This window comes from Balaenoptera physalus (assembly GCF_965194825.1).
Source record: "Balaenoptera physalus genome assembly, contig: HAP1_SCAFFOLD_252, whole genome shotgun sequence".
Taxonomy (NCBI): domain Eukaryota; kingdom Metazoa; phylum Chordata; class Mammalia; order Artiodactyla; family Balaenopteridae; genus Balaenoptera; species Balaenoptera physalus.
In genome coordinates this window covers 884,250-909,283 of record NW_028126383.1, presented here as the reverse complement: position 1 = coordinate 909,283, position 25,034 = coordinate 884,250, and positions in this window count along the sequence as shown.

Sequence of the window (25,034 nt, the reverse complement as noted above, 5' to 3'; positions counted from 1 at the left end):
AACACTAGTGCTTAGGAAATCTATTGGAGGCAGAAGCAGTCAAGGGTAGCCTAGGGTTAGGGTTAGGCTGAGGGTTAGGCTTAGGGTATGGCTTAGGGTATGGGTTCGGGGACGGGTTCGTGTATGGTGTATGGTATGGGTTAAGTTTAGGGTTAGGGTTAGTGTTAGGGTTAGGGCTCGGTTTAGGGTACGTGTTAGGATTAGGGTACGTGTTAGGGTTAGGGTAGGAGTTAGGGATAGGGTACGCGTTAGGGTTAGGGTAGTTATTAAACCTATCCCAGTCTCTAGATACCCCTTAGCACGTAAAGGAATATTATTTGAGGGTGCAGCCATGGAGAAGAGCTTAGACACTAGGATAAGATAAGGAACACACCCATTATAAAGAAATCACATTAGGATTCTCTTTTTAAGCTGTTCCTTAAAACACTAGTGCTTAGGAAATCTACTGGAGGCAGAAGCAGTCAAGGGTAGCCTAGGGTTAGGGTTAGGCTTACGGTTAGGCTTAGGGTACGGGTTCGGTGAGGGGTTCGGGTAAGGCGTAGGGTATTGGTTAGGGTTAGGGTTAGGGTTAGTGTTAGGGTTAGGGCTCGGTTTAGGGTACGTGTTAGGATTAGGGTACGTGTTAGGGTTAGGGTAGGAGTTAGGGTTAGGGTATGCGTTAGGGTTAGGGTTGTTATTAAACCTATCCCAGTCTCTAGATACCCCTTAGCACGTAAAGGAATATTATTTGAGGGTCCAGCCATGGAGAAGAGCTTAGACACTAGGATAACATAAGGAACACAACCATTATAAAGAAATCACATTAGGATTCTCTTTTTAAGCTGTTCCTTAAAACACTAGTGCTTAGGAAATCTACTGGAGGCAGAAGCAGTCAAGGGTAGCCTAGGGTAAGGGTTAGGCTGAGGGTTAGGCTTAGGGTACGGCTTAGGGTATGGGTTCGGGGACGGGTTCGTGTATGGTGTAGGGTATGTGTTAGGGTTAGTGTTAGGGTTAGTGTTAGGGTTAGGGCTCGGTTTACGGTACGGGTTAGGATTAGGGTACCTGTTAGTGTTAGGGTAGGGGTTAGGGTTAGGGTACACGTTAGGGTTGGGTAGTTATTAAACCTATCCCAGTCTCTAGATACCCCTTAGCACGTAAAGGAATATTATTTGAGGGTCCAGACATGGAGAAGAGCTTAGACACTAGGATAAGATAAGGAACACACCCATTATAAAGAAATCACATTAGGATTCTCTTTTTAATCTGTTCCTTAAAACACTAGTGCTTAGGAAATCTATTGGAGGCAGAAGCAGTCAAGGGTAGCCTAGGGTTAGGGTTAGGCTGAGGGTTAGGCTTAGGGTACGGCTTAGGCTATGGGTTCGGGGACGGGTTCGTGTATGGTGTAGGGTATGGGATAGGGTTAGCGTTAGGGTTAGTGTTAGGATTAGGGCTCGGTTTAGGGTACGGGTTAGGATTAGGGTACGTGTTAGGTTTAGGGTAGGCGTTAGGATTAGGGTACGCTTTAGGGGTAGGGTAGTTATTAAACCTATCCCACTCTCTAGATACCCCTTAACACGTAAAGGAATATTATTTGGGGGTCCATCCATGGAGAAGAGTTTAGACACTAGGATAAGATAAGGAACACACCCATTATAAAGAAATCACATTAGGATTCTCTTTTTAATCTGTTCCTTAAAACACTAGTGCTTAGGAAATCTATTGGAGGCAGAAGCATTCAAGGGTAGCCTAGGGTTAGGGTTAGGCTTACGGTTAGGCTTAGGGTACGGCTTAGGGTACGAGTTCGGTGAGGGGTTCGGGTACGTCGTAGGGTATGGGTTAGGGTTAGGGTTAGTGTTAGGGTTAGGGCTCGGTTTAGGGTACATGTTAGGATTAGGGTACGTGTTAGGGTTAGGGAAGGAGTTAGGGTTAGGGTACGCGTTAGGGTTAGGGTAGTTATTAAACCTATCCCAGTCTCTAGATACCCCTTAGCACGTAAAGGAATATTATTTGAGGGTCCAGCCATGGAGAAGAGCTTAGACACTAGGATAAGATAAGGAACACACCCATTATAAAGAAATCACATTAGGATTCTCTTTATAAGCTGTTCCTTAAAACACTAGTGCTTAGGAAATCTATTGGAGGCAGAAGCAGTCAAGGGTAGCCTAGGTTTAGGGTTAGGCTGAGGGTTAGGCTTAGGGTACGGCTTAGGGTATGGGTTCGGGGACGGGTTCGTGTATGGTGTAGGGTATGGGTTAGGGTTAGGTTTAGGGTTAGTGTTAGGGTTAGGGCTCTGTTTAGGGTACGGGTTAGGATTAGGGTACGTGTTAGTGTTATGGTAGGGGTTAGGGTTAGGGTACACGTTAGGGTTGGGTAGTTATTAAACCTATCCCAGTCTCTAGATACCCCTTAGCACGTAAAGGAATATTATTTGAGGGTCCAGCCATGGAGAAGAGCTTAGACACTAGGATAAGATAAGGAACACACCCATTATAAAGAAATCACATTAGGATTCTCTTTGTAAGCTGTTCCTTAAAACACTAGTGCTTAGGACATCTATTGGAGGCAGAAGCAGTCAAGGGTAGCCTAGGGTTAGGGTTAGGCTGAGGGTTAGGCTTAGGGTACGGATTAGGGTATGGGTTCGGGGACGGGTTCGTGTATGGTGTAGGGTATGGGTTAGGGTTAGGGTTAGGGTTAGTGTTAGGGTTAGGGCTCGGTTTAGGGTACGGGTTAGGATTAGGGTACGTGTTAGTGTTAGGGTAGGGGTTAGGGTTAGGGTACACATTAGGGTTGGGTAGTTATTAAACCTATCCCAGTGTCTAGATACCCCTTAGCACGTAAAGGAATATTATTTGAGGGTCCAGCCATGGAGAAGAGCTTAGACACTAGGATAAGATAAGGAACACACCCATTATAAAGAAATCACATTAGGATTCTCTTTATAAGCTGTTCCTTAAAACACTAGTGCTTAGGAAATCTATTGGAGGCAGAAGCAGTCAAGGGTAGCCTAGGGTTAGGGTTAGGCTTACGGTTAGGCTTAGGGTACGGCTTAGGGTACGGGTTCGGTGAGGGTTTCGGGTACGGCGTAGGGTATGGGTTAGGGTTAGGGTTAGGGTTAGTGTTAAGGTTAGGGCTCGATTTAGGGTACGTGTTAGGATTAGTGTACATGTTAGGGTTAGGGTAGGAGTTAGGGTTAGGGTACGCGTTAGAGTTAGGGTAGTTATTAAACCTATCCCAGTCTCTAGATACCCCTTAGCACGTAAAGGAATATTATTTGAGGGTCCAGCCATGGAGAAGAGCTTAGACACTAGGATAAGATAAGGAACACACCCATTATAAAGAAATCACATTAGGATTCTCTTTTTAAGCTGTTCCTTAAAACACTAGTGCTTAGGAAATCTATTGGAGGCAGAAGCAGTCAAGGGTAGCCTAGGGTTAGGGTTAGGCTGAGGGTTAGGCTTAGGGTACGGCTTAGGGTATGGGTTCGGGGACGGGTTCGTGTATGGTGTAGGGTATGGGTTAGGGTTAGGGTTAGGGTTAGTGTTAGGGTTAGGGCTCGGTTTAGGGTACGGGTTAGGATTAGGGTACGTGTTAGTGTTAGGGTACGGGTTAGGGTTAGGGTACGCGTTAGGGTTGGGTAGTTATTAAACCTATCCCAGTCTCTAGATACCCCTTAGCACGTAAAGGAATATTATTTAAGGGTGCAGCCATGGAGAAGAGCTTAGACACTAGGATAAGATAAGGAACACACCCATTATAAAGAAATCACATTAGGATTCTCTTTTTAAGCTGTTCCGTAAAACACTAGTGCTTAGGAAATCTATTGGAGGCAGAAGCAGTCAAGGGTAGCCTAGGGTTAGGGTTAGGCTGAGGGTTAGGCTTAGGGTACTGCTTAGGGTATGGGCTCGGGGACGGGTTCGTGTATGGTGTAGGGTATGGGTTAGGGTTAGGGCTCGGTTTAGGGTACGGGTTAGGATTAGGGTACGTGTTAGTGTTAGGGTAGGGGTTAGGGTTAGGGTACACGTTAGGGTTGGGTAGTTATTAAACCTATCCCAGTCTCTAGATACCCCTTAGCACGTAAAGGAATATTATTTGAGGGTCCAGCCAAGGAGAAGAGCTTAGACACTAGGATAAGATAAGGAACACACCCATTATAAAGAAATCACATTAGGATTCTCTTTTTAATCTGTTCCTTAAAACACTAGTGCTTAGGAAACTATTGGAGGCAGAAGCAGTCAAGGGTAGCCTAGGGTTAGTGTTAGGCTGAGGGTTAGGCTTAGGGTACGGCTTAGGGTATGGGTTCGGGGACGGGTTCGTGTATGGTGTAGGGTATGGGTTAGGTTTAGTGTTAGGGTTAGTGTTAGGGTTAGGGCTCGGTTTAGGGTACGGGTTAGGATTAGGGTACGTGTTAGGGTTAGGGTAGGGGTTAAGGTTAGGGTACGCGTTAGGGGTAGGGTAGTTATTAAACCTATCCCACTCTCTAGATACCCCTTAACACGTAAAGGAATATTATTTGGGGGTCCAGCCATGGAGAAGAGTTTAGACACTAGGATAAGATAAGGAACACACCCATTATAAAGAAATCACATTAGGATTCTCTTTTTAAGCTGTTCCTTAAAACACTAGTGTTTAGGAAATCTATTGGAGGCAAAAGCATTCAAGGGTATCCTAGGGTTAGGTTTAGGCTTACGGTGAGGCTTAGGGTACGGCTTAGGGTACGGGTTCGGTGAGGGTTTCGGGTACGGCGTAGGGTATGGGTTAGGGTTAGGGTAAGGGTTAGTGTTAGGGTTAGGGCTCGGTTTAGGGTACGTGTTAGGATTAGGGTACGTGTTAGGGTTAGGGTAGGAGTTAGGGTTAGGGTACGCGTTAGGGTTAGGGTAGTTATTAAACCTATCCCAGTCTCTAGATACCCCTTAGCACGTAAAGGAATATTATTTGAGGGTCCAGCCATGGAGAAGAGCTTAGACACTTGGATAAGATAAGGAACACACCAATTATAAAGAAATCACATTAGGATTCTCTTTTTAAGCTGTTCCTTAAAACACTAGTGCTTAGGAAATCTATTGGAGGCAGAAGCAGTCAAGGGTAGACTAGGGTTAGGGTTAGGCTGAGGGTTAGGCTTAGGGTACGGCTTAGGGTATGGGTTCGGGGACGGGTTCGTGTATGGTGTAGGGTATGGGTTAGGGTTAGGGTTAGGGTTAGTGTTAGGGTTAGGGCTCGGTTTAGGGTACGTGTTAGGATTAGGGTACGTGTTAGGGTTAGGGTAGGAGTTAGCCTTAGGGTACGCGTTAGGGTTAGGGTACTTATTAAACCTATCCCAGTCTCTAGATACCCCTTAGAACATAAAGGAATATTATTTGAGGGTCCAGCCATGGAGAAGAGCTTAGACACTAGGATAAGATAAGGAACACACCCATTATAAAGGAATCACATTAGGATTCTCTTTTTAAGCTGTTTCTTAAAACACTAGTGCTTAGGAAATCTATTGGAGGCAGAAGCAGTCAAGGGTAGCCTAGGGTTAGGGTTAGGCTGAGGGTTAGGCTTAGGGTACGGCTTAGGGTATGGGTTCGGGGACGGGTTCGTGTATGGTGTAGGGTATGGGTTAGGGTTAGGGTTAGGGTTAGTGTTAGGGTTAGGGCTCGGTTTAGGGTACGGGTTAGGATTAGGGTACGTGTTAGGGTTAGGGTAGGGTTTAGGGTTAGGGTACGCGTTAGGGGTAGGGTAGTTTTTAAACCTATCCCACTCTCTAGATACCCCTAAACACGTAAAGGAATATTATTTGGGGGTTCAGCCATGGAGAAGAGTTTAGACACTAGGATAAGATAAGGAATACACCCATTATAAAGAAAGCACATTAGGATTCTGTTTTTAAGCTGTTCCTTAAAACACTAGTGTTTAGGAAATCTATTGGAGGCAAAAGCATTCAAGGGTATCCTAGGTTTAGGTTTAGGCTTACGGTGAGGCTTAGGGTACGGCTTAGGGTACGGGTTCAGTGAGGGGTTCGGGTACGGCGTAGGGTATGGGTTAGGGTTAGGGTTAGGGTTAGTGTTAGGGTTAGGGCTCGGTTTAGGGTACGTGTTAGGATTAGGGTACGTGTTAGGGTTAGGGTAGGAGTTAGGGTTAGGGTACGCGTTAGGTTTAGGGTAGTTATTAAACCTATCCCAGTCTCTAGATACACCTTAGCACGTAAAGGAATATTATTTGAGGGTCCAGCCATGGAGAAGAGCTTAGACACTAGGATAAGATAAGGAACACACCCATTATAAAGAAATCACATTAGGATTCTCTTTTTAAGCTGTTCCTTAAAACACTAGTGCTTAGGAAATCTATTGGAGGCAGAAGAAGTCAAGGGTAGCCTAGGGTTAGGTTTAGGCTGAGGGTTAGGCTTAGGGTACGGCTTAGGGTATAGGTTCGGGGACGGATTCGTGTATGGTGTAGGGTATGGGTTAGGGTTAGTGTTAGGGTTAAGGTTGGGGTTAGTGTTAGGGTTAGGGCTCGGTTTAGGGTACGGGTTAGGATTAGGGTACGTGTTAGTGTTAGGGTAGGGATTAGGGTTAGGGTACACGTTAGGGTTGGGCAGTTATTAAACCTATCCCAGTCTGTAGATACCCCTTAGCACGTAAAGGAATATTATTTGAGGGTCCAGCCATGGAGAAGAGCTTAGACACTAGGATAAGATAAGGAACACACCCATTATAAAGAGATCACATTAGGATTCTCTTTTTAATCTGTTCCTTAAAACACTAGTACTTAGGAAATCTACTGGAGGCAGAAGCAGTCAAGGGTCGCCTAGGGTTAGGGTTAGGCTGAGGGTTAGGCTTAGGGTACGGCTTAGGGTATGGGTTTGGGGACGGGTTCGTGTATGGTGTAGGGTATGGGTTAGGGTTAGGGTTAGGGTTAGTGTTACGGTTAGGGCTCGGTTTAGGGTAGGGGTTAGGATTAGAGTACGTGTTAGTGTTAGGGTAGGGGTTACGGTTAGGGTACACGTTAGGGTTGGGTAGTTATTAAACCTATCCCAGTCTCTAGATACCCCTTAGCACGTAAAGGAATATTATTTGAGGGTCCAGCCATGGAGAAGATCTTAGACACTAGGATAAGATAAGGAACACACCCATTATAAAGAAATCACATTAGGATTCTCTTTTTAATCTGTTCCTTAAAACACTAGTGCTTAGGAAATCTATTGGAGGCAGACGCAGTCAAGGGTAGCCTAGGGTTAGGGTTAGGCTGAGGGTTAGGCTTAGGGTACGGCTTAGGGTATGGGTTCGGGGACGGATTCGTGTATGGTGTAGGGTATGGGTTAGGGTTAGGGTTAGGGTTAGTGTTAGGGATAGGGCTCGGTTTAGAGTACGGGTTAGGATTAGCGTACGTGTTAGGGTTAGGGTAGGGGTTAGGGTTAGGGTACGCGTTAGGGGTAGGGTAGTTATTAAACCTATCCCACTCTCTAGATACCCTTTAACACGTAAAGGAATATTATTTGGGGGTCCAGCCATGGAGAAGAGTTTAGACACTAGGATAAGATAAGGAACACACCCATTATAAAGAAATCACATTAGGAGTCTCTTTTTAAGCTGTTCCTTAAAACACTAGTGTTTAGGAAATCCTTTGGAGGCAAAAGCATTCAAGGATAGCCTAGGGTTAGGGTTAGGCTTACGGTTAGGCTTAGGGTACGGCTTAGGGTACAGGTTCGGTGAGGGGTTCGGGTACGGCGTAGGGTATGGGTTAGGGTTAGGGTTAGGGTTAGTGTTAGGGTTAGGGCTCGGTTTAGGGTACGTGTTAGGATTAGGGTACGTGTTAGGGTTAGGGTAGGAGTTAGGGTTAGGGTACGCGTTAGGTTTAGGGTAGTTATTAAACCAATCCCAGTCTCTAGATACACCTTAGCACGTAAAGGAATATTATTTGAGGGTCCAGCCATGGAGAAGAGCTTCGACACTAGGATAAGATAAGGAACACACCCATTATAAAGAAATCACATTAGGATTCTCTTTTTAAGCTGTTCCTTAAAACACTAGTGCTTAGGAAATCTATTGGAGGCAGAAGCAGTCAAGGGTAGCCTAGGGTTAGGTTTAGGCTGAGGGTTAGGCTTAGGGTACGGCTTAGGGTATAGGTTCGGGGACGGATTCGTGTATGGTGTAGGGTATGGGTTAGGGTTAGTGTTAGGGTTAAGGTTAGGGTTAGTGTTAGGGTTAGGGCTCGGTTTAGGGTACGGGTTAGGATTAGGGTACGTGTTAGTGTTAGGGTAGGGATTAGGGTTAGGGTACACGTTAGGGTTGGGCAGTTATTAAACCTATCCCAGTCTGTAGATACCCCTTAGCACGTAAAGGAATATTATTTGAGGGTCCAGCCATGGAGAAGAGCTTAGACACTAGGATAAGATAAGGAACACACCCATTATAAAGAAATCACATTACGATTCTCTTTTTAATCTGTTCCTTAAAACACTAGTGCTTAGGAAATCTATTGGAGGCCGAAGCAGTCAAGGGTAGCCTAGGGTTAGGGTTAGGCTGAGGGTTAGGCTTATGGTACGGCTTAGGTTATGGGTTCGGGGACGGGTTCGTGTATGGTGTAGGGTATGGGTTAGGGTTAGGGTTAGGGTTACTGTTAGGGTTAGGGCTCGGTTTAGGGTACGGGTTAGGACTAGGGTACGTGTTAGGGTTAGGGTAGGGGTTAGGGTTAGGGTACGCGTTAGGAGTAGGGTAGTTATTAAACCTATCCCACTCTCAAGATACCCCTTAACACGTAAAGGAATATTATTTGGGGGTCCAGCCATGGAGAAGAGTTTAGACACTAGGATAAGATAAGGAACACACCCATTATAAAGAAATCACATTAGGATTCTCTTTTTAATCTGTTCCTTAAAACACTAGTGCTTAGGAAATCTATTGGAGGCAGAAGCACTCAAGGGTAGCCTAGGGTTAGGGTTAGGCTTACGGTTAGGCTTAGGGTACGGCTTAGGGTACGGGTTCGGTGAGGGGTTCGGGTACGGCGTAGGGTATGGGTTAGGGTTAGGGTTAGTGTTAGTGTTAGGATTAGGGCTCGGTTTAGGGTACGGGTTAGTATTAGGGTACGTGTTAGGGTTAGGGTAGGGGTTAGGGTTAGGGTTAGGGCTCGGTTTAGGGTACGTGTTAGGATTAGGGTACGTGTTAGGGTTAGGGTAGGAGTTAGGGTTAGGGTACGCGTTAGAGTTAGGGTAGTTATTAATCCTATCCCAGTCTCTAGATACCCCTTAGCACGTAAAGGAATATTATTTGAGGGTCCAGCCATGGAGAAGAGCTTAGACACTAGGATAAGATAAGGAACACACCCATTACAAAGAAATCACATTAGGATTCTCTTTTTAAGCTGTTCCTTAAAACACTAGTGCTTAGGAAATCTATTGGAGGCAGAAACAGGCAAGGGTAGCCTATGGTTAGGTTTAGGCTGAGGGTTAGGCTTAGGGAACGGCATAGGGTATGGTTTCGGGGATGGGTTCGTGTATGGTGTAGGGTATGGTTTAAGGTTAGGGTTAGGGTTAGTGTTAGGGTTAGGGCTCGGTTTCGGGTACGGGTTAGGATTAGGGTACGTGTTATTGTTAGGGTAGGGGTTAGGGTTAGGGTACACGTTAGGGTTGGGTAGTTATTAAACCTATCCCAGTCTCTAGATACCCCTTAGCACGTAAAGGAATATTATTTGAGGGTCCAGCCATGGAGAAGAGCTTAGACACTAGGATAAGATAAGGAACACACCCATTATAAAGAAATCACATTAGGATTCTCTTTTTAAGCTCTTCCTTAAAACACTAGTGTTTAGGAAATCTATTGGAGGCAAAAGCATTCAAAGGTAGCCTAGGGTTAGGGTTAGGCTAACGGTTAGGCTTAGGGTACGGCTTAGGGTACGGGTTCGGTGAGGGGTTCGGGTACGGCGTAGGGTATGGGTTAGGGTTAGGGTTAGGGTTAGTGTTAGGGATAGGGCTCGGTTTAGGGTACGGGTTAGGATTAGGGTACGCGTTAGGGTTAGGGTAGGGGTTAGGCTTAGGGTACGCGTTAGGGGTAGGGTAGTTATTAAACCTATCCCACTCTCTAGATACCCCTTAACACGTAAAGGAATATTATTTGGGGGTCCAGCCATGGAGAAGAGTTTAGACACTAGGATAAGATAAGGAACACACCCATTATAAAGAAATCACATTAGGATTCTCTTTTTAAGCTGTTCCTTAAAACACTAGTGTTTAGGAAATCTATTGGAGGCAAAAGCATTCAAGGGTAGCCTAGGGTTAGGGTTAGGCTTACTGTTAGGCTTAGGGTACGGCTTAGGGTACGGGTTCGGTGAGGGGTTCGGGTACGGCGTAGGGTATGGGTTAGGGTTAGGGTTAGGGTTCGTGTTAGGGTTAGGGCTCGGTTTAGGGTACGTGTTAGGATTAGGGTACGTGTTAGGGTTAGGGTAGGAGTTAGGGTTAGGGTACGCGTTAGGGTTAGGGTAGTTATTAAACCTATCTCAGTCTCTAGATACCCCTTAGCACGTAAAGGAATATTATTTGACGGTCCAGCCATGGAGAAGAGCTTAGACACTAGGATAAGATAAGGAACACACCCATTATAAAGAAATCACATTAGGATTCTCTTTTTAAGCTGTTCCTTAAAACACTAGTGCTTAGGAAATCTATTGGAGGCAGAAGCAGTCAAGGGTAGCCTAGGGTTAGGGTTAGGCTGAGGGTTAGGCTTAGGGTACGGCTTAGGGTATGGGTTTGGGGACGGGTTCGTGTATCGTGTAGGGTATGGGTTAGGGTTAGGGTTAGGGTTAGTGTTAGGGTTAGGGCTCGGTTTAGGGTACGGTTTAGGATTAGGGTACGTGTTAGGGTTAGGGTAGGGGTTAGTGTTAGGGTTAGGGCTCGGTTTAGGGTACGGTTTAGGATTAGGGTACGTGTTAGGGTTAGGGTAGGGGTTAGGGTTAGGGTACGCGTTAGGGGTAGGGTAGTTATTAAACCTATCCCACTCTGTAGGTACCCCTTAACACGTAAAGGAATATTATTTGGGGGTCCAGCCATGGAGAAGAGTTTAGACACTAGGATAAGATAAGGAACACACCCATTATAAAGAAATCACATTAGGATTCTCTTTTTAAGCTGTTCCTTAAAACACTAGTGTTTAGGAAATCTATTGGAGGCAAAAGCATTCAAGGGTAGCCTAGGGTTAGGGTTAGGCTTACGGTTAGGCTTAGGGTACGGCTTAGGGTACGGGTTCGGTGAGGGGTTCGGGTACGGCGTAGGGTATGGGTTAGGGTTAGGGTTAGGGTTAGTGTTAGGGTTAGGGCTCGGCTTAGGGTACGTTATAGGATTAGGGTACGTGTTAGTGTTAGGGTAGGTGTTAGGGTTAGGGTACACGTTAGGGTTGGGTAGTTATTAAACCTATCCCAGTCTCTAGATACCCCTTAGCACGTAAAGGAATATTATTTGAGGGTCCAGCCATGGAGAAGAGCTTAGACACTAGGATAAGATAAGGAACACACCCATTATAAAGAAATCACATTAGGATTCCCTTTTTAATCTGTTCCTTAAAACACTAGTGCTTAGGAAATCTATTGGAGGCAGAAGCAGTCAAGGGTAGCCTAGGGTTAGGGTTAGGCTGAGGGTTAGGCTTAGGGTACGGCTTAGGTTATGGGTTCGGGGACGGGTTCGTGTATGGTGTAGGGTATGGGTTAGGGTTAGGGTTAGGGTTAGTGTTAGGGCTAGGGCTCGGTTTAGGGTACGTGTTAGGATTAGGGTACGTGTTAGTGTTAGGGTAGGGGTTAGGGTTAGGGTATGCGTTAGGGGTAGGGTAGTTATTAAACCTATCCCACTCTCTAGATACCCCTTAACACGTAAAGGAATATTATTTGCGGGTCCAGCCATGGAGAAGAGTTTAGACCATAGGATAAGATAAGGAACACACCCATTATAAAGAAATCACATTAGGATTCTCTTTTTAAGATATTCCTTAAAACACTAGTGCTTAGGAAATCTATTGGAGGCAGAAGCACTCAAGGGGAGCCTAGGATTAGGGTTAGGCTTACGGTTAGGCTTAGGCTACGGCTTAGGGTACATGTTCGGTGAGGGGTTCGGGTACGGCATAGGGTATGGGTTAGGGTTAGGGTTAGGGTTAGTGTTAGGGTTAGGGCTCGGTTTAGGGTACGTGTTAGGATTAGGGTACGTGTTAATATTAGGGTAGGAGTTAGGCTTAGGGTACGCGTTAGGGTTAGGGTAGTTATTAAAACTATCCCAGTCTCTAGATACCCCTTAGCACGTAAAGGAATATTATTTGAGGGTCCAGCCATGGAGAAGAGCTTAGACACTAGGATAAGATAAGGAACACACCCATTATAAAGAAATCACATTAGGATTCTCTTTTTAAGCTGTTCCTTAAAACACTAGTGCTTAGGAAATCTATTGGAGGCAGAAGCAGTCAAGGGTCGCCTAGGGTTAGGGTTAGGCTGAGGGTTAGGCGTAGGGTACGGCTTAGGGTATGGGTTCGGGTACGGGTTCGTGTATGGTGTAGGGTATGGGTTAGGGTTAGGGTTAGGGTTAGTGTTAGGGTTAGGGCTCGGTTTAGGGTAGGGGTTAGGATTAGAGTACGTGTTAGTGTTAGGGTAGGGGTTACGGTTAGGGTACACGTTAGGGTTGGGTAGTTATTAAACCTATCACAGTCTCTAGATAACCCTTAGCACGTAAAGGAATATTATTTGAGGGTCCAGCCATGGAGAAGAGCTTAGACACTAGGATAAGATAAGGAACACACCCATTATAAAGAAATCACATTAGGATTCTCTTTTTAATCTGTTCCTTAAAACACTAGTGCTTAGGAAATCTATTGGAGGCAGACACAGTCAAGGGTAGCCTAGGGTTAGGGTTAGGCTGAGGGTTAGGCTTAGGGTACGGCTTAGGGTATGTGTTCGGGGACGGGTTCGTGTATGGTGTAGGGTATGGGTTAGGGTTAGTGTTAGGGTTAGGGCTCGGTTTAGGGTACGGGTTAGGATTAGGGTACGCGTAAGGGGTAGGGTAGTTATTAAAACTATCCCACTCTCTAGATACCCCTTAACACGTAAAGGAATATTATTTGGGGGTCCAGCCATGGAGAAGAGTTTAGACACTAGGATAAGATAAGGAACACACCCATTATAAAGAAATCACATTAGGATTCTCTTTTTAAGCTGTTCCTTAAAACACTAGTGTTTAGGAAATCTATTGGAGGCAAAAGCATTCAAGGGTAGCCTAGGGTTAGGGTTAGGCTTATGGTTAGGCTTAGGGTACGGCTTAGGGTACGGGTTCGGTGAGGGGTTCGGGTACGGCGTAGGGTATGGGTTAGGGTTAGGGTTAGGGTTAGTGTTAGGGTTAGGGCTCGGTTTAGGGTACGGGTTAGGATTAGGGTACGTGTTAGTGTTAGGGTAGGGGTTAGGGTTAGGGTACACGTTAGGGTTGGGTAGTTATTAAACCTATCCCAGTCTCTAGATACCCCTTAGCACGTAAAGGAATATTATTTGAGGGTCCAGCCATGGAGAAGAGCTTAGACACTAGGATAAGATAAGGAACACACCCATTATAAAGAAATCACATTAGGATTCTCTTTTTAATCTGTTCCTTAAAACACTAGTGCTTAGGAAACTATTGGAGGCAGAAGCAGTCAAGGGTAGCCTAGGGTTAGGGTTAGGCTGAGGGTTAGGCTTAGGGTATGGGTTCGGGGACGGGTTCGTGTATGGTGTAGGGTATGGGTTAGGGTTAGGGTTAGGGTTAGTGTTAGGGTTAGGGCTCGGTTTAGGGTACGGGTTAGGATTAGGGTACGTGTTAGGGTTAGGGTAGGGGTTAGGGTTAGGGTACGCTTTAGGGGTAGGGTAGTTATTAAACCTATCCCACTCTCTATATACCCCTTAACACGTAAAGGAATATTATTTGGGGGTCCAGCCATGGAGAAGAGTTTAGACACTAGGATAAGATAAGGAACACACCCATTATAAAGAAATCACTTTAGGATTCTCTTTTTAAGCTGTTCCTTAAAACACTAGTGTTTAGGAAATCTATTGGAGGCAAAAGAATTCAAGGGTAGCCTAGAGTTAGGGTTAGGCTTACGGTTAGGCTTAGGGTACGGCTTAGGGTACGGGTTCGCTGAGGGGTTCGGGTTCGGCGTAGGGTATGGGTTAGGGTTAGGGTTAGGGTTAGTGTTAGGGTTAGGGCTCGGTTTAGGGTACGTGTTAGGTTTAGGGTACGTGTTAGGGTTAGGGTAGGAGTTAGGGTTAGGGTACGCGTCAGGGTTAGGGTAGTTATTAAACCTATCCCAGTCTCTAGATACCCCTTAGCACGTAAAGGAATATTATTTGAGGGTCCAGCCATGGAGAAGAGCTTAGACACTAGGATAAGATAAGGAAAACACCCATTATAAAGATATCACAATAGGATTCTCTTTTTAAGCTGTTCCTTAAAACACTAGTGCTTAGGAAATCTATTGGAGGCAGGAGCAGTCAAGGGTAGCCTAGGGTTAGGGATAGGCTGAGGGTTAGGCTTAGAGTACGGCTTAGGGTATGGGTTCGGGGACGGGTTCATGTATGGTGTAGGGTATGGGTTAGGGTTAGGGTTAGTGTTAGGGTTAGGGCTCGGTTTAGGGTACGGGTTAGGATTAGGGTACGTGTTAGGGTTAGGGTAGGGGTTAGTGTTAGGGTACGCGTTAGGGGTAGGGTAGTTATTAAACCTATCCCACTCTGTAGATACCCCTTAACACGTAAAGGAATATTATTTGGGGGTCCAGCCATGGAGAAGAGTTTAGACACTAGGATAAGATAAGGAACACACCCATTATAAAAAATCACATTAGGATTCTCTTTTTAAGCTGTTCCTTAAAACACTAGTGTTTAGGAAATCTATTGGAGGCAAAAGCATTCAAGGGTAGCCTAGGGTTAGGGTTAGGCTTACGGTTAGGCTTACGGTACGGCTTAGGGTACGGGTTCGGTGAGGGGTTCGGGTACAGCGTAGGGTATGGGATAGGGTTAGGTTTGGGGTTAGTGTTAGGGTTAGGGCTCGGTTTAGGGTACGTGTTAGGATTAGGGTCCGTGTTAGGGTTAGGGTAGGAGTTAGGGTTAGGGTACGCGTTAGGTTTAGGGTAGTTATTAAACCTATCCCAGTCTCTAGATACCCCTTAGCACGTAAAGGAATATTATTTGAGGGTCCAGCCATGGAGAAGAGCTTAGACACTAGTATAAGATAAGGAACACACCCATTATAAAGAAATCACATTAGGATTCTCTTTTTAATCTGTTCCTTAAAACACTAGTGCTTAGGAAATCTATTGGAGGCAGAAGCAGTCAAGGGTAGCCTAGGGTTAGGGTTAGGCTGAGGGTTAGGCTTAGGGTACGGCTTAGGGTATGGGTTCGGGGATGGGTTCGGGTATGGTGTAGGGTATGGTTTAGGGTTAGGGTTAGTGTTAGTGTTAGGGTTAGGGCTCGGTTTAGGGTACGGGTTAGGATTAGGGTACGTGTTAGTGTTAGGGTAGGGGTTAGGGTTAGTGTACACGTTAGGGTTGGGTAGTTATTAAACCTATCCCAGTCTCTAGATACCCCTTAGCACGTAAAGGAATATTATTTGAGGGTCCAGCCATGGAGAAGAGCTTAGACACTAGGATAAGATAAGGAACACACCCATTATAAAGAAATCACATTAGGATTCTCTTTTTAATCTGTTCCTTAAAACACTAGTGCTTAGGAAATCTATTGGAGGCAGAAGCAGTCAAGGGTAGCCTAGGGTTAGGGTTAGGCTGAGGGTTAGGCTTAGGGTACGGCTTAGGGTATGGGTTCGGTGACGGGTTCGTGTATGGTGTAGGGTATGGTTTAGGGTTAGGGTTAGGGTTAGTGTTAGGGTTAGGGCTCGGTTTAGGGTACGGGTTGGGATTAGGGTACGTGTTAGGGTTAGGGTAGGGGTTAGGGTTAGGGTACACGTTAGGGGTAGGGTAGTTATTAAACCTATCCCACTCTCTAGATACCCGTTAACACGTAAAGGAATATTATTTGAGGGTCCAGCCATGGAGAAGAGGTTAGACACTAGGATAAGATAAGGAACACACCCATTATAAAGAAATCACATTAGGATTCTCTTTTTAAGCTGTTCCTTAAAACACTAGTGTTTAGGAAATCTATTGGAGGCAAAAGCATTCAAGGGTAGCCTAGGGTTAGGGTTAGGCTTACGGTTAGGCTTAGGGTACGGCTTAGGGTAGGGGTTCGGTGAGGGTTTCGGGTACGGCGTAGGGTACGGGTTAGGGTTAGGGTTAGGGTTAGTGTTAGGGTTAGGGCTCGGTTTAGGGTACGTGTTAGGATTAGGGTACGTGTTAATATTAGGGTAGGAGTTAGGCTTAGGGTACGCGTTAGGGTTAGGGTAGTTATTAAACCTATCCCAGTCTCTAGATACCCCTTAGCACGTAAAGGAATATTATTTGAGGGTCCAGCCATGGAGAAGAGCTTAGACACTAGGATAAGATAAGGAACACACCCATTATAAAGAAATCACATTAGGATTCTCTTTTTAATCTGTTCCTTAAAACACTAGTGCTTAGGAAATCTATTGGAGGCAGAAGCAGTCAAGGGTCGCCTAGGGTTAGGGTTAGGCTGAGGGTTAGGCGTAGGGTACGGCTTAGGGTATGGGTTCGGGTACGGGTTCGTGTATGGTGTAGGGTATGGGTTAGGGTTAGGGTTAGGGTTAGTGTTAGGGTTAGGGCTCGGTTTAGGGTAGGGGTTAGGATTAGAGTACGTGTTAGTGTTAGGGTAGGGGTTACGGTTAGGGTACACGTTAGGGTTGGGTAGTTATTAAACCTATCCCAGTCTCTAGATAACCCTTAGCACGTAAAGGAATATTATTTGAGGGTCCAGCCATGGAGAAGAGCTTAGACACTAGGATAAGATAAGGAACACACCCATTATAAAGAAATGACATTAGAATTCTCTTTTTAATCTGTTCCTTAAAACACTAGTGCTTAGGAAATCTATTGGAGGCAGACACAGTCAAGGGTAGCCTAGGGATAGGGTTAGGCTGAGGGTTAGGCTTAGGGTACGGCTTAGGGTATGTGTTCGGGGACGGGTTCGTGTATGGTGTAGGGTATGGGTTAGGGTTAGTGTTAGGGTTAGGGCTCGGTTTAGGGTACGGGTTAGGATTAGGGTACGCGTTAGGGGTAGGGTAGTTATTAAAACTATCCCACTCTCTATATACCCCTTAACACGTAAAGGAATATTATTTGGGGGTCCAGCCATGGAGAAGAGTTTAGACACTAGGATAAGATAAGGAACACACCCATTATAAAGAAATCACATTAGGATTCTCTTTTTAAGCTGTTCCTTAAAACACTAGTGTTTAGGAAATCTATTGGAGGCAAAAGCATTCAAGGGTAGCCTAGGGTTAGGGTTAGGCTTATGGTTAGGCTTAGGGTACGGCTTAGGGTACGGGTTCGGTGAGGGGTTCGGGTACGGCGTAGGGTATGGGTTAGGGTTAGGGTTAGGGTTAGTGTTAGGGTTAGGGCTCGGTTTAGGGTACGGGTTAGGATTAGGGTACGTGTTAGTGTTAGGGTAGGGGTTAGGGTTAGGGTACACGTTAGGGTTGGGTAGTTATTAAACCTATCCCAGTCTCTAGATACCCCTTAGCACGTAAAGGAATATTATTTGAGGGTCCAGCCATGGAGAAGAGCTTAGACACTAGGATAAGATAAGGAACACACCCATTATAAAGAAATCACATTAGGATTCTCTTTTTAATCTGTTCCTTAAAACACTAGTGCTTAGGAAACTATTGGAGGCAGAAGCAGTCAAGGGTAGCCTAGGGTTAGGGTTAGGCTGAGGGTTAGGCTTAGGGTATGGGTTCGGGGACGGGTTCGTGTATGGTGTAGGGTATGGGTTAGGGTTAGGGTTAGGGTTAGTGTTAGGGTTAGGGCTCGGTTTAGGGTACGGGTTAGGATTAGGGTACGTGTTAGGGTTAGGGTAGGGGTTAGGGTTAGGGTACGCTTTAGGGGTAGGGTAGTTATTAAACCTATCCCACTCTCTATATACCCCTTAACACGTAAAGGAATATTATTTGGGGGTCCAGCCATGGAGAAGAGTTTAGACACTAGGATAAGATAAGGAACACACCCATTATAAAGAAATCACTTTAGGATTCTCTTTTTAAGCTGTTCCTTAAAACACTAGTGTTTAGGAAATCTATTGGAGGCAAAAGAATTCAAGGGTAGCCTAGAGTTAGGGTTAGGCTTACGGTTAGGCTTAGGGTACGGCTTAGGGTACGGGTTCGCTGAGGGGTTCGGGTTCGGCGTAGAGTATGGGTTAGGGTTAGGGTTAGGGTTAGTGTTAGGGTTAGGGCTCTGTTTAGGGTACGTGTTAGGTTTAGGGTACGTGTTAGGGTTAGGGTAGGAGTTAGGGTTAGGGTACGCGTTAGGGTTAGGGTAGTTATTAAACCTATCCCAGTCTCTAGATACCCCTTAGCACGTAAAGGAATATTATTTGAGGGTCCAGCCATGGAGAAGAGCTTAGACACTAGGATAAGATAAGGAACACACCCATTATAAAGAAATCACATTAGGATTCTCTTTTTAATCTGTTCCTTAAAACACTAGTGCTTAGGAAATCTATTGGAGGCAGAAGCAGTCAAGGGTAGCCTAGGGTTAGGGTTAGGCTGAGGGTTAGGCTTAGGGTACGGCTTAGGGTATGGGTTCGGTGACGGGTTCGTGTATGGTGTAGGGTATGGTTTAGGGTTAGGGTTAGGGTTAGTGTTAGGGTTAGGGCTCGGTTTAGGGTACGGGTTGGGATTAGGGTACGTGTTAGGGTTAGGGTAGGGGTTAGGGTTAGGGTACACGTTAGGGGTAGGGTAGTTATTAAACCTATCCCACTCTCTAGATACCCGTTAACACGTAAAGGAATATTATTTGAGGGTCCAGCCATGGAGAAGAGGTTAGACACTAGGATAAGATAAGGAACACACCCATTATAAAGAAATCACATTAGGATTCTCTTTTTAAGCTGTTCCTTAAATCACTAGTGTTTAGGAAATCTATTGGAGGCAAAAGCATTCAAGGGTAGCCTAGGGTTCGGGTTAGGCTTACGGTTAGGCTTAGGGTACGGCTTAGGGTACGGGTTCGGTGACGGGTTCGGGTACGGCGTAGGGTACGGGTTAGGGTTAGGGTTAGGGTTAGTGTTAGGGTTAGGGCTCGGTTTAGGGTACGTGTTAGGATTAGGGTACGTGTTAGGGTTAGGGTAGGAGTTAGGGTTAGGGTACGCGTTAGGGTTAGGGGAGTTATTAAACCTATCCCAGTCTCTAGATACCCCTTAGCACGTAAAGAAATATTATTTGAGGGTCCAGCCATGGAGAAGAGCTTAGACACTAGGATAAGATAAGGAACACACCCATTATAAAGAAATCACATGAGGATTCTCTTTTTAAGCTGTTCCTTAAAACACTAGTGATTAGGAAATCTATTGGAGGCAGAAGCAGTCAAGGGTAGCCTAGGGTTAGGGTTAGGCTGAGGGTTAGGCTTAGAGTACGGCTTAGGCTATGGTTTCGGGGACGGGTTCGTGTATGGTGTAGGGTATGGGTTAGGGTTAGGGTTAGGGTTAGTGTTAGGGTTAGGGCTCGGTTTAGGGTACAGGTTAGGATTAGGGTACGTGTTAGGGTTAGGGTAGGGGTTAGGGTTAGGTTACGCGTTAGGGGTAGGGTAGTTATTAAACCTATCCCACTCTCTAGATACCCCTTAACACGTAAAGGAATATTATTTGGGGGTCCAGCCATGGAGAAGAGTTTAGACACTAGGATAAGATAAGGAACACACCCATTATAAAGAAATCACATTAGGATTCTCTTTTTAAGCTGTTCCTTAAAACACTAGTGTTTAGGAAATCTACTGGAGGCAAAAGCATTCAAGGGTAGCCTAGGGTTAGGGTTAGGCTTACGGTTAGGCTTAGGGTACGGCTTAGGGTACGGGTTCGGTGAGGGTTTCGGGCACGGAGTAGCGAATGGTTTCGGGTTAGGGTTAGGGTTACTGTTAGGGTTAGGGCTCGGTTTAGGGTACGTGTTAAGATTAGGTTACGTTAGGGTTAGGGTAGGAGTTAGGGTTAGGGTACGCGTTAGGGTTAGGGTAGTTATTAAACCTATCCCAGTCTCTAGATACCCCTTAGCACGTAAAGGAATATTATTTGAGGGTCCAGCCATGGAGAAGAGCTTAGACACTAGGATAAGATAAGGAACACACCAATTATAAAGAAATCACATTAGGATTCTCTTTTTAAGCTGTTCCTTAAAACACTAGTGCTTAGGAAATCTATTGGAGGCAGAAGCAGTCAAGGGTAGCCTAGGGTTAGGGTTAGGCTGAGGGTTAGGCTTAGGGTACGGCTTAGGGTATGGGTTCGGTGAGGGGTTCGGGTATGGCGTAGGGTGTGGGTTAGGGTTAGGGTTATGGTTAGTGTTAGGGTTAGGGCTCGGTTTAGGGTACGGGTTAGGATTAGGGTACGTGTTAGGGTTAGGGTAGGGGTTAGGGTTAGGGTACACGTTAGGGGTAGGGTAGTTATTAAACCTATCCCACTCTGTAGATACCCCTTAACACGTAAAGGAATATTATTTGGGGGTCCAGCCATGGAGAAGAGTTTAGACACTAGGATAAGATAAGGAACACACCCATTATAAAGAAATCACATTAGGATTCTCTTTTTAAGCTGTTCCTTAAAACACTAGTGTTTAGGAAATCTATTGGAGGCAAAAGCATTCAAGGGTAGCCTAGGGTTAGGGTTAGGCTTACGGTTAGGCTTAGGGTACGGCTTAGGGTACGGGTTCGGTGAGGGGTTCGGGTACGGCGTAGGGTATGGGTTAGGGTTAGGGTTAGGGATAGTGTTAGGGTTAGGGCTCGGTTTAGGGTACGGTGTAGGATTAGGGTACGTGTTAGTGTTATGGTAGGTGTTAGGGTTAGGGTACACGTTAGGGTTGGGTAGTTATTAAACCTATCCCAGTCTCTAGATACCCCTTAGCACGTAAAGGAATATTATTTGAGGGTCCAGCCATGGAGAAGAGCTTAGACACTAGGATAAGATAAGGAACACACCCATTATAAAGAAATCACATTAGGATTCTCTTTTTAAGCTGTTCCTTAAAACACTAGTGCTTAGGAAATCTATTGGAGGCAGAAGCAGTCAAGGGTAGCCTACGGTTAGGGTTAGGCTGAGGGTTAGGCTTAGGGTACGGCTTAGGGTATGGGTTCGGGGACGGGTTCGTGTATGGTGTAGGGTATGGGTTAGGGTTAGGGTTAGGGTTAGTGTTAGGGTTAGGGCTCGGTTTAGGGTAGGGGTTAGGATTAGAGTACGTGTTAGTGTTAGGGTAGGGGTTACGGTTAGGGTACACGTTAGGGTTGGGTAGTTATTAAACCTATCCCAGTCTCTAGATACCCCTTAGCACGTAAAGGAATATTATTTGAGGGTCCAGCCATGGAAAAGAGCTTAGAAACTAGGATAAGATAAGGAACACACCCATTATAAAGAAATCACATTAGGATTCTCTTTTTAATCTGTTCCTTAAAACACTAGTGCTTAGGAAATCTATTGGAGGCAGACGCAGTCAACGGTAGCCTAGGGTTAGGTTTAGTCTGAGGGTTAGGCTTAGGGTACGGCTTAGGGTATGTGTTCGGGGACGGCTTCGTGTATGGTGTAGGGTATGGGTTAGGGTTAGGGTTAGGGTTAGTGTTAGGGTTAGGGCTCGGTTTAGGGTACGGGTTAGGATTAGGGTACGCGTTAGGGGTAGGGTAGTTATTAAACCTATCCCACTCTCTAGATACCCCTTAACACGTAAAGGAATATTATTTGGGGGTCCAGCGATGGAGAAGAGTTTAGACACTAGGATAAGATAAGGAACACACCCATTATAAAGAAATCACATTAGGATTCTCTTTTTAAGCTGTTCCTTAAAACACTAGTGTTTAGGAAATCTATTGGAGGCAGAAGCAGTCAAGGGTAGCCTAGGGTTAGGGTTAGGCTGAGGGTTAGGCTTAGGGTACGGCTTAGGGTATGGGTTTGGGGACGGGTTCGTGTATGGTGTAGGGTATGGGTTAGGGTTAGGGTTAGGGTTAGTGTTAGGGTTAGGGCTCGGTTTAGGGTACGGTTTAGGATTAGGGTACGTGTTAGGGTTAGGGTAGGGGATAGGGTTAGTGTTAGGGCTCGGTTTAGGGTACGTGTTAGGATTAGGGTACGTGTTAGGTTTAGGGTAGGAGTTAGGGTTAGGGTACGCGTTAGAGTTAGGGTAGTTATTAAACCTATCCCAGTCTCTAGATACCCCTTAGCACGTAAAGGAATATTATTTGAGGGTCCAGCCATGGAGAAGAGCTTAGACACTAGGATAAGATAAGGAACACACCCATTATAAAGAAATCACATTAGGATTCTCTTTTTAAGCTGTTCCTTAAAACACTAGTGCTTAGGAAATCTATTGGAGGCAGAAGCAGTCAAGGGTAGCCTAGGGTTAGGGTTAGGCTGAGGGTTAGGCTTAGGGTACGGCTTAGGGTATGGGTTCGGGGACGGGTTCGTGTATGGTGTAGGGTATGGGTTAGGGTTAGGGTTAGGGTTAGTGTTAGGGTTAGGGCTCGGTTTAGGGTAGGGGTTAGGATTAGAGTACGTGTTAGTGTTAGGGTAGGGGTTACGGTTAGGGTACACGTTAGGGTTGGGTAGTTATTAAACCTATCCCAGTCTCTAGATACCCCTTAGCACGTAAAGGAATATTATTTGAGGGTCCAGCCATGGAGAAGAGCTTAGACACTAGGATAAGATAAGGAACACACCCATTATAAAGAAATCACATTAGGATTCTCTTTTTAATCTGTTCCTTAAAACACTAGTGCTTAGGAAATCTATTGGAGGCAGACGCAGTCAAGGGTAGCCTAGGGTTAGGTTTAGGCTGAGGGTTAGGCTTAGGGTACGGCTTAGGGTATGTGTTCGGGGACGGGTTCGTGTATGGTGTAGGGTATGGTTTAGGGTTAGGGTTAGGGTTAGTGTTAGGGTTAGGGCTTGGTTTAGGGTACGAGTTAGGATTAGGGTACGCGTTAGGGGTAGGGTAGTTATTAAACCTATCCCACTCTCTAGATACCCCTTAACACGTAAAGGAATATTATTTGGGGGTCCAGCCATGGAGAAGAGTTTAGACACTAGGATAAGATAAGGAACACACCCATTATAAAGAACTCACATTAGGATTCTCTTTTAAAGCTGTTCCTAAAAACACTAGTGTTTAGGAAATCTATTGGAGGCAAAAGCATTCAAGGGTAGCCTAGGGTTAGGGTTAGGCTTACTGTTAGGCTTAGGGTACGGCTTAGGGTACGGGTTCGGTGAGGGGTTCGGGTACGGCGTAGGGTATGGGTTAGGGTTAGGGTTAGGGTTCGTGTTAGGGTTAGGGCTGGGTTTAGGGTACGTGTTAGGATTAGGGTACGTGTTAGGGTTAGGGTAGGAGTTAGGGTTAGGGTACGCGTTAGGGTTAGGGTAGTTATTAAACCTATCCCAGTCTCTAGATACCCCTTAGCACGTAAAGGAATATTATTTGAGGGTCCAGCCATGGAGAAGAGCTTAGACACTAGGATAAGATAAGGAACACACCCATTATAAAGAAATCACATTAGGATTCTCTTTTTAAGCTGTTCCTTAAAACACTAGTGCTTAGGAAATCTATTGGAGGCAGAAGCAGTCAAGGGTAGCCTAGGGTTAGGGTTAGGCTGAGGGTTAGGCTTAGGGTACGGCTTAGGGTATGGGTTTGGGGACGGGTTCGTGTATGGTGTAGGGTATGGGTTAGGGTTAGGGTTAGGGTTAGTGTTAGGGTTAGGGCTCGGTTTAGGGTACGGTTTAGGATTAGGGTACGTGTTAGTGTTAGGGTAGGGGTTAGGGTTAGGGTATGCGTTAGGGGTAGGGTAGTTATTAAACCTATCCCACTCTCTAGATACCCCTTAACACGTAAAGGAATATTATTTGCGGGTCCAGCCATGGAGAAGAGTTTAGACCCTAGGATAAGATAAGGAACACACCCATTATAAAGAAATCACATTAGGATTCTCTTTTTAAGCTGTTCCTTAAAACACTAGTGCTTAGGAAATCTATTGGAGGCAGAAGCACTCAAGGGGAGCCTAGGATTAGGGTTAGCCTTACGGTTAGGCTTAGGCTACGGCTTAGGGTACATGTTCGGTGAGGGGTTCGGGTACGGCATAGGGTATGGGTTAGGGTTAGGGTTAGGGTTAGTGTTAGGGTTAGGGCTCGGTTTAGGGTACGTGTTAGGATTAGGGTACGTGTTAATGTTAGGGTAGGAGTTAGGCTTAGGGTACGCGTTAGGGTTAGGGTAGTTATTAAACCTATCCCAGTCTCTAGATACCCCTTAGCACGTAAAGGAATATTATATGAGGGTCCAGCCATGGAGAAGAGCTTAGACACTAGGATAAGATAAGGAACACACCCATTATAAAGAAATCACATTAGGATTCTCTTTTTAATCTGTTCCTTAAAACACTAGTGCTTAGGAAATCTATTGGAGGCAGAAGCAGTCAAGGGTCGCCTAGGGTTAGGGTTAGGCTGAGGGTTAGGCTTAGGGTACGGCTTAGGGTATGGGTTCGGGTACGGGTTCGTGTATGGTGTAGGGTATGGGTTAGGGTTAGGGTTAGGGTTAGTGTTAGGGTTAGGGCTCGGTTTAGGGTAGGGGTTAGGATTAGAGTACGTGTTAGTGTTAGGGTAGGGGTTACGGTTAGGGTATACGTTAGGGTTGGATAGTTATTAAACCTATCCCAGTCTCTAGATAACCCTTAGCACGTAAAGGAATATTATTTGAGGGTCCAGCCATGGAGAAGAGCTTAGACACTAGGATAAGATAAGGAACACACCCATTATAAAGAAATCACATTAGGATTCTCTTTTTAATCTGTTCCTTAAAACACTAGTGCTTAGGAAATCTATTGGAGGCAGACACAGTCAAGGGTAGCCTAGGGTTAGGGTTAGGCTGAGGGTTAGGCTTAGGGTACGGCTTAGGGTATGTGTTCGGTGACGGGTTCGTGTATGGTGTAGGGTATGGGTTAGGGTTAGGGTTAGGGTTA